This window comes from Grampus griseus (assembly GCF_964374135.1).
Source record: "Grampus griseus genome assembly, chromosome: 1".
Taxonomy (NCBI): Eukaryota; Metazoa; Chordata; class Mammalia; order Artiodactyla; family Delphinidae; genus Grampus; species Grampus griseus.
In genome coordinates this window covers 60,653,791-60,665,873 of record NC_139017.1, presented here as the reverse complement: position 1 = coordinate 60,665,873, position 12,083 = coordinate 60,653,791, and the positions used below count along the sequence as shown (strand labels likewise).

At 46.5% G+C, this 12,083-nt stretch overlaps 1 pseudogene across 1 annotated transcript; it reads left to right on the top strand.

Annotated features, from left to right (window-relative positions):
• Positions 1-6,437: 6,437 nt before the first annotated feature.
• Positions 6,438-8,027, top strand: LOC309831157 (high affinity cAMP-specific and IBMX-insensitive 3',5'-cyclic phosphodiesterase 8A-like; annotated as a pseudogene). The gene has a single exon. The product of its transcript is annotated as a high affinity cAMP-specific and IBMX-insensitive 3',5'-cyclic phosphodiesterase 8A-like (transcript).
• The last annotated feature ends 4,056 nt before the right edge of the window (positions 8,028-12,083 follow it).

The following is a 12,083-nucleotide window of genomic DNA, read 5'->3' as shown; positions in this document are numbered from 1 at the left end:
TACGGCCTCAGCAGGCAGAAGTTGTGACACTGAACCTATGGACACCACACCTCCTTCCCAGGCTGTCATTTTTCATTCTGCTCCTGTTTTCCTCAGCCCCACTTTTACGGATTCAGCCGTCATAGGTACTTCAACAGGTTGACGCTCTGACACACAACCTATGGACAACACACCTCCTTCCCAGGCTGTCATTTTCCATTCAGCTCCTGTTTTCCACAGCCACCCATTTATAGCTTCAGCAGGTAGAAGTTCTGATACTGAACCTATGGACACCACACTTCTTTCGCAGGTTGTCATTTTCCATTCGGCTCCTGTTTTCCTGAACCCCCCATTTAGGGCTTCAGCCGTTATCAGTACTTCAGCAGGTAGCAGCTCTGACACTGAACCTATGGACACAACACCTCCTTCCCAGGCTGTCACTTTCCATTCGGCTCCTGTTTTCCCCAGACCCCATTTACGGCTTCAGCTTGCAGAAGCTCTGACACTGAACCTATGAACATCACACCGCCTTCCCAGGCTGTCATTTTCCATTCGGCTGTTGTTTTTTCCAGGCCCCCCATTTATGGCCTCCAGAGGCAGAAGTTCTGACACTGAAACTGTGGACAACACAGTTCATTCCCAGGCTGACATTTTCCATTCGGTTCCTGTTTTCCCGAACCCCAATCGACGGCTTCAGCAGGCAGAAGCTCTGACACTGAACCTATGGACACCACACCTCATTCCCAGGATGTCATTTTCCATTCTGCTCCTGGTTTACTCAGCCCCCCTTTTACGGATTCAGCCGTCATGGGTACTTCAACAGGTTGAAACCCTGACAATGAACCTATGGACAACACACCTCCTCCTCTGGCTGTCATTTTCCATTCGGCTCCTGCTTTCCCCATCCTCCCATTGTTGGCTTCAACAGGCAGAAGCTCTGACACAGAACCTATGGACAACACACCTCCTTCCCAGGCTGTCATTTTCCATTTGGCTCCTGTTTTCCACAGCCACCCATTTATAGCTTCAGCAGGTAGAAGTTCTGATACTGAACCTATGGACACCACACTTCTTTCGCAGGTTGTCATTTTCCATTCGGCTCCTGTTTTCCTGAGCCCCCCATTTAGGGCTTCAGCCGTTATCAGTACTTCAGCAGGTAGCAGCTCTGACACTGAATCTATGGACACAACACCTCCTTCCCAGGCTGTCACTTTCCATTCGGCTCCTATTTTCCCCAGACCCCATTTACGGCTTCAGCAGGCAGAAGGTCTGACAATGAAGCTATAGAGAACACACCTCCTTCCCAGGCTGTCATTTTCCAGTGGGCTCCTGTTTGTTCCAGGCCCCCGTTTATGGCCTAAGCAGGCAGAAGCTCTGACACTGAACCTATGGACACGACATCTCCTTCCCAGGCTGTCATTTTCCATTCGGCTCCTGTTTTCCCCAGCCCACCTTTTACATCATAAAGAGGCAGAAGTGTGACACAGAACCTGTGGACAGCACAACTCCTTCCCAGGCTGTCATTTTCCGCTCGTCTCCTGAATTTTCCATCCCCCCATTTTCCACTTCAACAGGCAGAAGCTCTGACACTGAATCTATGGACACCACACCTCTTTCGCAGGCTGTCATTTTCCATTCGACCTCTGTTTTCCTCAGCCCCCCCATTTACAGCTTCAGCAGGCAGAAGCATTGACACTGAACCTATGGGCAACACACCGCCTTCCCAGGCTGTCATTTTCCATTTGGTTCCTGTTTTCCTCAACCCCCATTAAGGGCTGCAGCCATCATGGGTACTACAGCAGGTAGCAACTCTGACACTGTACATATGAACACCACACCTCCATGTCAGGCAGTCATTTTCGATTTGGCTCCTGTTTTCCCAACCCCCATTTATGGCTTCAGCAGGCAAAAGGTCTGTCACGGAACCTATGGACAACACTCCTCCTTCCCAGGGTGTTATTTTTCATTTGACACCCGGTTTCACGAGACTCACACTTACGGCTTCAGCAGGCAGAAGCTATGACACTGAATCTATGGACACCACACCTCGTTCCCAGTCTGTCATTTTCCATTGGGCTCCTGTTTTTTCCAGGCCCCCATTTACGGCCTCAAGTGGCAGAAGCTCTGAGACTGAAACTATGGACAACACACTTCCTTCCCAGGCTGTCATTTTCCATTTGGCTCCTGTTTTCCCCAGCCGCCCATTTACGGCTTCAGAGGCAGAATGTCTGACGCTGAACCTATGGACACCACACCTCCTTCGCAGGCTGTCATTTTCCATTCTGCTCCTGTTTTCCTCAGCCCCCCTTTTACGGATTCAGCCATCATGGGTACTTCAACATGTTGAAGCTCTGACACTGAACCTATGGACACAACACCTCCTTCCCAGGCTGTCACTTTCCATTCGGCTCCTGTTTGCCCCAGACCCCATTTACGGCTTCAGCAGTTAGAAGCTCTGACACTGAACCTAAGGACACCACACTTCTTTCCTAGGTTGTCATTTTACTTTCGGCTCCTGTTTTCCTGAGCCCCCCATTTAGGGCTTCAGCCGTCATCGGTAATTCAGAAAGTAGCAGCTCTGGCACTGAACCTATGGACACAATACCTCCTCCCCAGGTTGTCACTTTCCATTCGGCTCCTGTTTTCCCCAGCCCCCCATTTAGGGCTGCAGCCGGCAGAAGCTCTGACACTGAACCTATGAACATCACACCGCCTTCCCAGGCTGTCATTTTCCATTCGGCTGTTGTTTTTTCCAGGCCCCCCATTTATGGCCTCCAGAGGCAGAAGCTCTGACACTGAAACTGTGGACAACACACTTCATTCCCAGGCTGACATTCTCCATTCGGTTCCTGTTTTCCCGAACCCCAATTTACGTCCTCAGCAGGCAGAAGCTGTGACACCGAACCTATGGACACCACACCTCCTTCCAGGCTTTCATTTTCCATTCGGCTCCTGTTTTCCTCAACCCCCATTTAGGGCTTCAGCCGCCATGGGTACTACAGCAAGTAGCAACTCAACACTGAACCTATAGACAACACACCTCCTTCCCAGGGTGTTATTTTTCATTTGACACCTGGTTTCCCCAGGCTCACACTTACGGCTTCAGCAGGCAGAAGCTCTGACGCTGAATCAATGGAAACCACACCTCGGTCCCAGGCTGTCATTTTCCATTCGGTTCCTGTTTTCCCCAGCCCCCATTTACGGCTTCAGCAGGCAGAAGCTCTGACACTGAATCTATGGACAAAACACCTCCATCCCAGGCTGTCAGTTTCCATTCGGGTCCTGTGTTCCTGAGCCCCCATTTAGGGCTTCAGCCGTCATCGGTATTTCAGCACGTAGCAGCTCTGACTCTGAACCTATGGACACAACACCTCCATCCCAGGCTGTTATCTTCCATTCGGCTCCTGTTTTCCCCAGCCCCCCAATTTACGGCCTCAGCAGGCAGAAGTTGTGACACTGAACCTATGGACACCACACCTCCTTCCCAGTGTGCTTTTTTTTATTTTAAACCTGGTTTCCCAAGTCTCACACTTATGGCTTCAGCAGGCAGAAGCTCTGACACTGAACCTATGGACACCACACCTTCTTCCCAGGCTGTCATTTTCCATTCTGCTCCTGTTTTCCCCAGTCTCCCATTTACGGCTTCAGCAGGCAGAATCTCTGACACTCAACCTATGGACAGACAACACACCTCCTTCCCAGGCTGTCATTTTCCATTCTGCTCCTGTTTTCCCCAGTCTCCCATTTACGGCTTCAGCAGGCAGAATCTCTGACACTCAACCTATGGACAGACAACACACCTCCTTCCCAGGCTGTCATTTTCCATTCTGCTCCTGTTTTCCCCAGTCTCCCATTTACGGCTTCAGCAGGCAGAATCTCTGACACTCAACCTATGGACAGACAACACACCTCCTTCCCAGGCTGTCATTTTCCATTCGGTTCCTGTTTTCCCCAGCCCCACATTACAGTTTCAGCAGGCAGAAGCTCTGACACTGAACCTATGGACACCACAGCTGCTTCCCATGCTGTCATTTTCCCTTCGGCTCCTGTTTTTCTCAGCCCCCCATTTGCAACTTCAGCCATCAAGGGTACTTCAGCAGGTAGCAGCTCTGACTCTGAACCTATGGACACCACACCTCCTTCCCAGGCTGTCATGTTCCAGTCTGCCCCTGTCTCCAGGCAGAACTAATAGCTATTTCACAGGGCTGTTCTTAGTTCTGGGAACACACCACCCAGTGGTAACAATGCCTCAGCCCATTCCTCCACGCATTTACCTGCGACACGGGCAACAGATAGACAAACACTTCAAGCTTCCTCAGTCCCAGGTCTCCCGTCTCAGGCCAAACTGGGGGCCAACGATGTGCCGAGGCCTAACAAGTGTTTTCTATTGGGAAACCCAGTAGCCTCAACACAAGTTAAAGTCCTAGCCGCTCCTGCAGCCTAGCCACCGCGAGTCAGCATCATGCAGTCAGCTTTGCCCTCTTCCATATTTGCCACCACCAGCAACATGCAGCCAGCCTTTGGCGACAACCCAGGCATTCTCCCTAGGTCTGTGTCCATTGCTACTGTGTTTGGAGTTGCCACCAGGATGCCCAGTACTGGAGACGGTAGCTTGCTCTTTGCCAACACCACACCGGGCCCACTGTTCATGTGACCTGCAACCCCTACGGGCGGTGGGAGCCTTGGAGTTGGTGTGTCAGCCCCAGGCCTCACTCATTCAGAGGCATCCAGACCACTTAACTTTGGGAGAGGTTTAAGTGGGGCACCCAGCACCACTTCTGTTCCTACTTTGGGACAGACAACCTGCCATCTACCTACCACGGCAAGGCTGCTGCAGTAGGAGGGGCAGGCACCATCCCAGCATTTGGGAACATACCTGATTCCACCTTAAATCCAAATACCTGGGGCCTACCTGCGCTCAATACAGGTGGTACGGTGATGGCAGGGGACAACACCATCCCCACGATGGGAGGCCCTAGTGTTTCTTTCCACTTTCCACCACTGCACACAGGGCCCATCTGGACGTAGAAAATCTACGTTTTAAAGTTCCATCACCAAGGAGATGAAATCTGTGTCAAGGGACATGTCAGTTTCCACCTTCCAACAGAGCACACCACATCTGCTGGAGTTGCAAGTGTGGTTACCACCCGTGGGTTTCAACACACTTCTAGTTCTACCTTATTTCCGAGCACAAGGGGCCCACCTGCCCACTAGGTGGTGGTCGTCTCGGAGGGAACAACATCATGCCCATGATTGGAGGACCTGGTATTCCCGCTTACAACTGGGACCCACCTGGCCAATACACAGGTGGTGCGGATGGAGGGCACAACATCTCACGGGTGCTGGGAGGCCCTGTGTATTAACTGCCATCAGACTTGGAACCCATCTGTGCAGAGAACGGGGTGGGGGCGCCATGGGGGACAGCACCACACCTGCTGTGACTGCATACACTTCTGGGGCCGCATTAATACAAGGCACCTGGCCCCCCCCCAGCCAAAACCCAGGTGGCACCACGGGGGACAGCACCATCCATATTTAGAGAGGAACCTCTACTCTCAGGAAGAACACTGGGGCACCCAAGTCAGGACACCCCTCTGACTTAGACGAGCCAGCATTGTGTTTGGAGGCTTCTGGTCAGGGCAGCTGTGCCTGTGCTCATAGGAGCCTGGCAGCCTCATAACTTGCCCAGGGCTTCATAGGAGCCATCAGCTAATTCCTTTCTTCTACGAAGAAACTCTACAAATGAAGAGCAGATCTTATTCTGCAAACTGTGTGTAACCATGAATGGACTTTGCCTCACTGGAAAGTGGCTCAGCCCGTTTAAGTGAAACTTAACCTCCTCTCTTCCTACAGCAAGCCGGAGGACCACACCTCAGGGCTGTGCAAGAGTGAGTGTGTGTGTGCATGTGGCATATGAGCCCACTTCAGAACTACACCAGACTTGAGAAGTTCCAGTTAGGAGAATGGAAGAGAGCTGCCTGTATCATCCACTGTGCCATCCCTGGCTTGACTGTTAACTTGGTGGACCCAAGCCCCCAGCCAGTTTCCCTAGACTTGGAACTGGCAGGATGCCCACTGCTGTTTTCAGATGCTTCCTCTCCCCCTATGCATTTGCCTCAATGGGCCCTTCTCTTTCCCAGCTTTATGTACATATATATATATGTCAATAAAACCTTGTTCATATTAATCTGCTTCTGTTTATGTGTCTTTACTCACTGACTCAGCTGTAGAGGAAGAACTGACATATGTGAGTGGTGACGTGGGAGCCAGACTTGAAGACACCAAAATTTTGTGTCCCAGTAACTGGGATGTGGAATTAGGCACACATTATGGCTGCATGTGCTGAGTCCTGAAATCTGTTCTCAGTGTAACGAGTGACAATCAGGAGGAACTAAGGTCCAGAGGAGGGATAGATGGGGTGACTCACCCTGGCTTCTCTGTATGTCTCTCAACAACAAAATGTGAAGATGATACCTGTCATTGGACAGGGAGGAACAATTAGACACTATGTGTCCATTGTCAGAGTGTGCAATGGCAACAATAAGGCTGAGAAAATAGCTGAATGTGTTCAGTCTGACACTCATACAGATAATCAGTCAGGCAAACATAACGACGGGAGAAAAAACTCACTAGATGTCAGAACTGCTGCCTCTCGAACAAGAAAAGTTTCCAGCCAGAGACGACGCTCCTCCATGGCCCGGATACATTCCATGTAGATTGAGGCGCCCATCACCAAGGCAATCGATATCATCAGTGCTGCCCAGGAAAGCAGTCCCATGCCTGTGACAGAAGCCTTAGATCGTGTGCTGGAAATTCTAAGAACCACTGAATTATATTCACCACAATTTGATGCTAAGGACAATGATCCTCATGCCATTGACCTTGTTGGGGACTTAATGTCTGATGTTTTGTGAAGACCATCCAGGAATGAGTATGTTCTTTCAACAAAAAACCTTCAACAGGTTTCCAGCAGTGTAATCACCTCCACCTTCCTTCACAACGTCCAATCACAGATAACTCGGGCCATGGAAAATGAGGAATTCTGGGACTTTGATAGTTTTGAACTGGAGCCTGCCACTCATAAAAGGCCTTTGATTTATCTTGGTCTCAAAATATTCGCTCGCTTTGGAGTCTGTGAAGTCTTAAAATGCTCTGAGACAACGCTGAGATCATGGTTGCAAATTATCGAAGCCAATTATCATGCTTCTAACCCCTACCACAATTCTACACATTCTGCCGATGTGCTTCATGCCACTGCCTATTTTCTCTGCAAAGAGAGGATAAAGCAAACTTTAGATCCACTTGATGAGATCGCTGCCCTCATTGCAGCCACTGTCCATGACCTGGACCACCCCGGGAGAACCAACTCCTTCCTGTGCAATGCTGGGAGCGAGCTGGCCATTCTGTATAACGACACTGCTGTGCTCGAGAGCCACCTCATGGCCTTGGCCTTCCAACTGACCACTCGTGATGATAAATGCAACATCTTTAAAAACATGGAGAGGGATGACTACCGGACGCTGCACCAGAGTATTATCGACATGGTCTTAGCCACAGAAATGACAAAGCACTTTGAGCACGTCAACAAATTTGTCAATAGCATCAACAAGCCCTTGGCAGCATCAGAGGAAGATGGAGAAACTGGTAAAAATCAAGAAGCCATAATCACTATGCTCAGAACTCCAGACAACCGCAGTCTGATCAAACGAATGCTGATTAAGTGTGCTGATGTGTCAAATCCCTGCTGACCCCTGGGAAAGTGCAGTATCTCAGAATCTGGTGCACGTATCTCAGAAGAATGTTTTTCTCAGACTGATGAAGAGAAGCGACAGGATTTGCCTGTTGTGATGTCAGTTTTTGACAGAAATACCTGCAGCATCCCCAAATCCCAAATCTCTTTCATTGACTATTTCATCACAGACATGTTTGCTGCTTGGGACGCCTTTGCAGACCTGCCTGAGTTAATGCAGCGTCTTGACAACAATTTTAAATACTGGAAGGGACTGGACGAAATGAAGCTGCGGAGCCTCCACCCACCTCCTGAATAGTGGGCGACACTGCCTGGGGCCCTGATGCTGTGTCCCTCTAGTCACTTGGGATTCCTGAGGGCAGAGTTCCTTGGTCCTTTCGTCCCCCGGTCTGCAGAGCCTGTAAGAGCACACAGGGATGTCGGCAACCTTCTGTAGCCACCATCTGATGCCACTGCCATAAAGTGAGACTTAGTCCACTCAAGGTACCTGGGCCTGCTGCGGGGGTGCTTCAGAAAATCACGCGAGAACCATGGTTTGCCTTCGCGTCCATTAAAACACGAGCTCAGGACTGCCCCCGCAAAGGACGGAGATGGATTTCCTGCCAGTGACAGAGAGTATCTCGTTAAAATTTCTCAGTTATGTTCAGCACTTAAGAACAGCTAATGGCAATCGGATCTTTTTTCACATCATAGAAGGTGCAATCACTCACTTTGGAACACTACTGAAAGTGACTTCTCTTTCAAAATTGAACAGAAAATGCAGACAAAGAAATTTTGAAGTTGATTATTAATATCAATTATTAAAATGTTTTATTTTATTAGAAGTTCAATATTTTCTATGAATTTAAAAATAATTCAAAGTCAAAGCCAACTTTAAATGCCATGACCAAATTTATATGATTCATATTAATTAAATATGCATTACTTCGTGTACAGACTTATTTTCATAATGCAAATTTCAAATATAAAATGACACAATTTTACTGCAAAAAAAAAAAAAAAAACAAACCACACTGGAGGCTATATAATCCCTGATGTGTGATAAGGAACCACACTTTATGATTGTACTTTTCGAAAATGTTGAAATGTCTTTTGCAAAAACAAAACAAAACAAAACAAAAAACCACACTGGAGGCTAGATAATCCCTGATGTGTGATAAGGAACCACACTTTATAACTACTTTTCAAAAATGTTAAAATGTCTTTTGGGGCATCTTTTTATTCAATTGAGACTTAGGCCAGTCATCTTCATACATTCCCACTACACTCAGAGAGGATGGATTTGGCATCCAGGTTCATGTATCTGGAGAAACAAAGGAAGAGTTCATACCTGCTCTGTAATTATTGAAAATTTAAGTTGACCTCAAATGTCCCATGCTGCTTAAAATAGCAGAAAAGATCCTCTTTAATAACTGGCTTGGCTCTGAGCTAACTCACTAAAATATCAAATCACAAGAGTTATAATTGTGCCCAGTTATGGCTGACCCTAGAGTTCTGCTGGGCTTTCACTAGGTTTCATAATGGCAAAATTCCTGAGTCTGTGCAGCCTATCTTCCACTTGGAGGGGAGAACAGAAACTCATGTATATTATCTGGTAGGTTCGCCAGTAATAAATGCTATGGAGATTAAGCAGTATATGGTGAGGTGAGATTGTGGGCAGGGAGAAGCAAGGCTTTCAACTTAAATGGTAGACAGGATAAGTCTTACTGGGAAGGTGGAATTTGAACAGTCTAGAGGGATTCAGATGAGTCAGACATCTGAGGGAAAAGCATTCCAGGTCATGGGAATAACCTCTGCAAGGCCCAGAGGAAGGATGCCAGTGTCCTCAGGGAAGAGTTAGTAAATAATGTGGCTGGAATAGAGTCAGCAAGTAGTAGGGAGGGAAGGAGGAAAGGAGGACAGAGAAGATGTGTGTGGAGTTCCATGCACACCATTTACTGATTAAGTAATCACAAACAGTTAATTCAACCTTCAAGTGCTTCAGTGCTTTTCCTATGGCCTACTGACCTCTCAAGAGTTTTGGAAGGATAAAATAATGTAGGGAAGTGACTTATAAGCCATTGTTACTCTTCTTTACATAAGGATAGATGGATAGACAGGTAGATATAGATAGATAGATACATAGATAGATACACAGATAGATACATAGATACATAGATACACAGATAGATACATACATAGATAAGATAGATAGATAGATTAATAGAGTTAAGGACTGAATTTCTGTGCCCACCCACCCACCAAATTCATATGTTGAAACCCTATCCCCTTATGTATGATGCAATTAGGAGGTGGGGCCTTTAGGAGGTAATTAGGTTTAGAAGAGGTCATGAGGATGAAGCTGCCATGATGCAATTAGCTCTTATAAGAAGAGGAAGACACACCAGAGTTTTCCCTCTCCACCATGTGAAGAGACAGCAAGAACGTGGCCCTCTACAAGCCAAAAAAGGAGGACTCACCAGAACTAGATTTGCCTTGATCTTGGACTTCCCAGACTCTAGAACTGTGTGAAACGTCTGTTGTTTAAGCCACTCAGTCTATAATATTTTGTTATAGCAGCCTAGGCATACTGATACAGATGGGTAAACAGGGAGATAATGATTGATAGATGATAGATAAATAGAAAGATAAATAGATAGATAGATATACATACATACATTCATACTCACTTCAATGACAGATGGAGATACTGCACATATACGTATGCTTAATGAACTCCTTAGAAAGCTTTCACTTGGCAATTCAACTGGGAGATCCCCTTTTTAAAGGGAGCATAAAAGTGCTTACTTTTATGAAGTACACACATGGAAAATATAACTCAGCCTAAAAATGCACAGCACTGAGCCTAGTGCAACATTTATGAGATTAGACATGTAAAAACAAAGAACACCATCACAGAGAGGCTTCCAGACCCCTCCAGGCACCCAGGCACCTGATTCATTTACTCTGAGTTGTTTGTTATGGTTCCAGAGGATCAAAACTCCTGCTCCCGAACCCTTTTTGTTTGTTTTTTTAGATTCCATACATGCGTGTTAGCATACAGTATTTGTTTCTCTCTTTCTGACTTACTTCACTCTGTATGACAGACTCTAGGTCCATCCACCTCACTACAAATAACTCAATTTCATTTCTTTTTAAGGTTCAGTAATATTCCATTGTATATATGTGCCACATCTTCTTTATCCATTCATCTGTCCATGGACACTTCCATGGACAGTTGTCCATGGAAGCAACTGTCCATAGGTTGCTTCCATGTCCTGGCTATCATAAATAGAGCTGCAATGAACATATTGGTACATGACTCTTTTTGAATTATGGTTTTCTCAGGGTATATGCTCAGTAGTGGGATTGCTGGGGCAGGACAGGAATAAAGATGCAGATGTAGAGAATGGACTTGAGGACACGGGGAGGGGGAAGGGAAAGCTGGGACAAAGTGAGAGAGTGGCATGGACATATATATGCTACCAAATGTAAAAGAGATAGCTAGTGGGAAGCAGCCGCATAGCACAGGGAGATCAGCTCAGGGCTTTCTGACCACCTAGAGGGGTGGGATAGGAAGGGTGGGAAGGAGACGCAAGAGGGAGGGGATATGGGGATATATGTATATGTATAGCTGATTCACTTTGTTATAAAGCAGAAACTAACACACCATTGTAAAGCAACTGTACTCCAATAAAGATGTTAAAACAAAAAACAAAAAACTCCTGCTACCTGGCTTCAGAGAATCTCCTGCCCTTGTAGTCAGAAATGCCTCCCAGAAGCAGGGTTGACATCCAGGTTACTTCTAATAGTTCCACACCTTCCATCTGTGGTGCCTGGCAATATAACCAGGGACAATTTTTAATTTTAAAAATTCATACTTCTTGACTTTTTATTTTTTAAAAAATGGACTTCAAAGCTGAAAAGAATGATCCTGATAAGGCAAGCATTTAACAAATGTATGAGAGATTTAAAGATAATTTTGAATTTCATGTTTTGATGCATTTACACAGTTGAAGCTATTTCTAAATAAATAAAAGTATTTTTTAATGAAAATAATACATGAACATGATAGCAACTCAAATGATACTGAAATTCAACCCATCTAACCCCAGTTCCCCTCTCCAGAGACAGGTTTTTGCTACTTCAATGTCACCCCCATAATTCTAAACATTATGTTTATCCTGCTATATCCATTTTAGATCAATTTTAACACCCTAACATGAAGGAGGAAGAGAAACTCCTACCCCCACTACTACTCATCACTCTTCTTTTCGAATACATCATATTCATGTCATTACTCATACTGCTTCTCTTTTGTAACTTCATGTAGTTTTCCTAGCTTTACTGATGGGAGAAGTGGTAGCACAGTAGC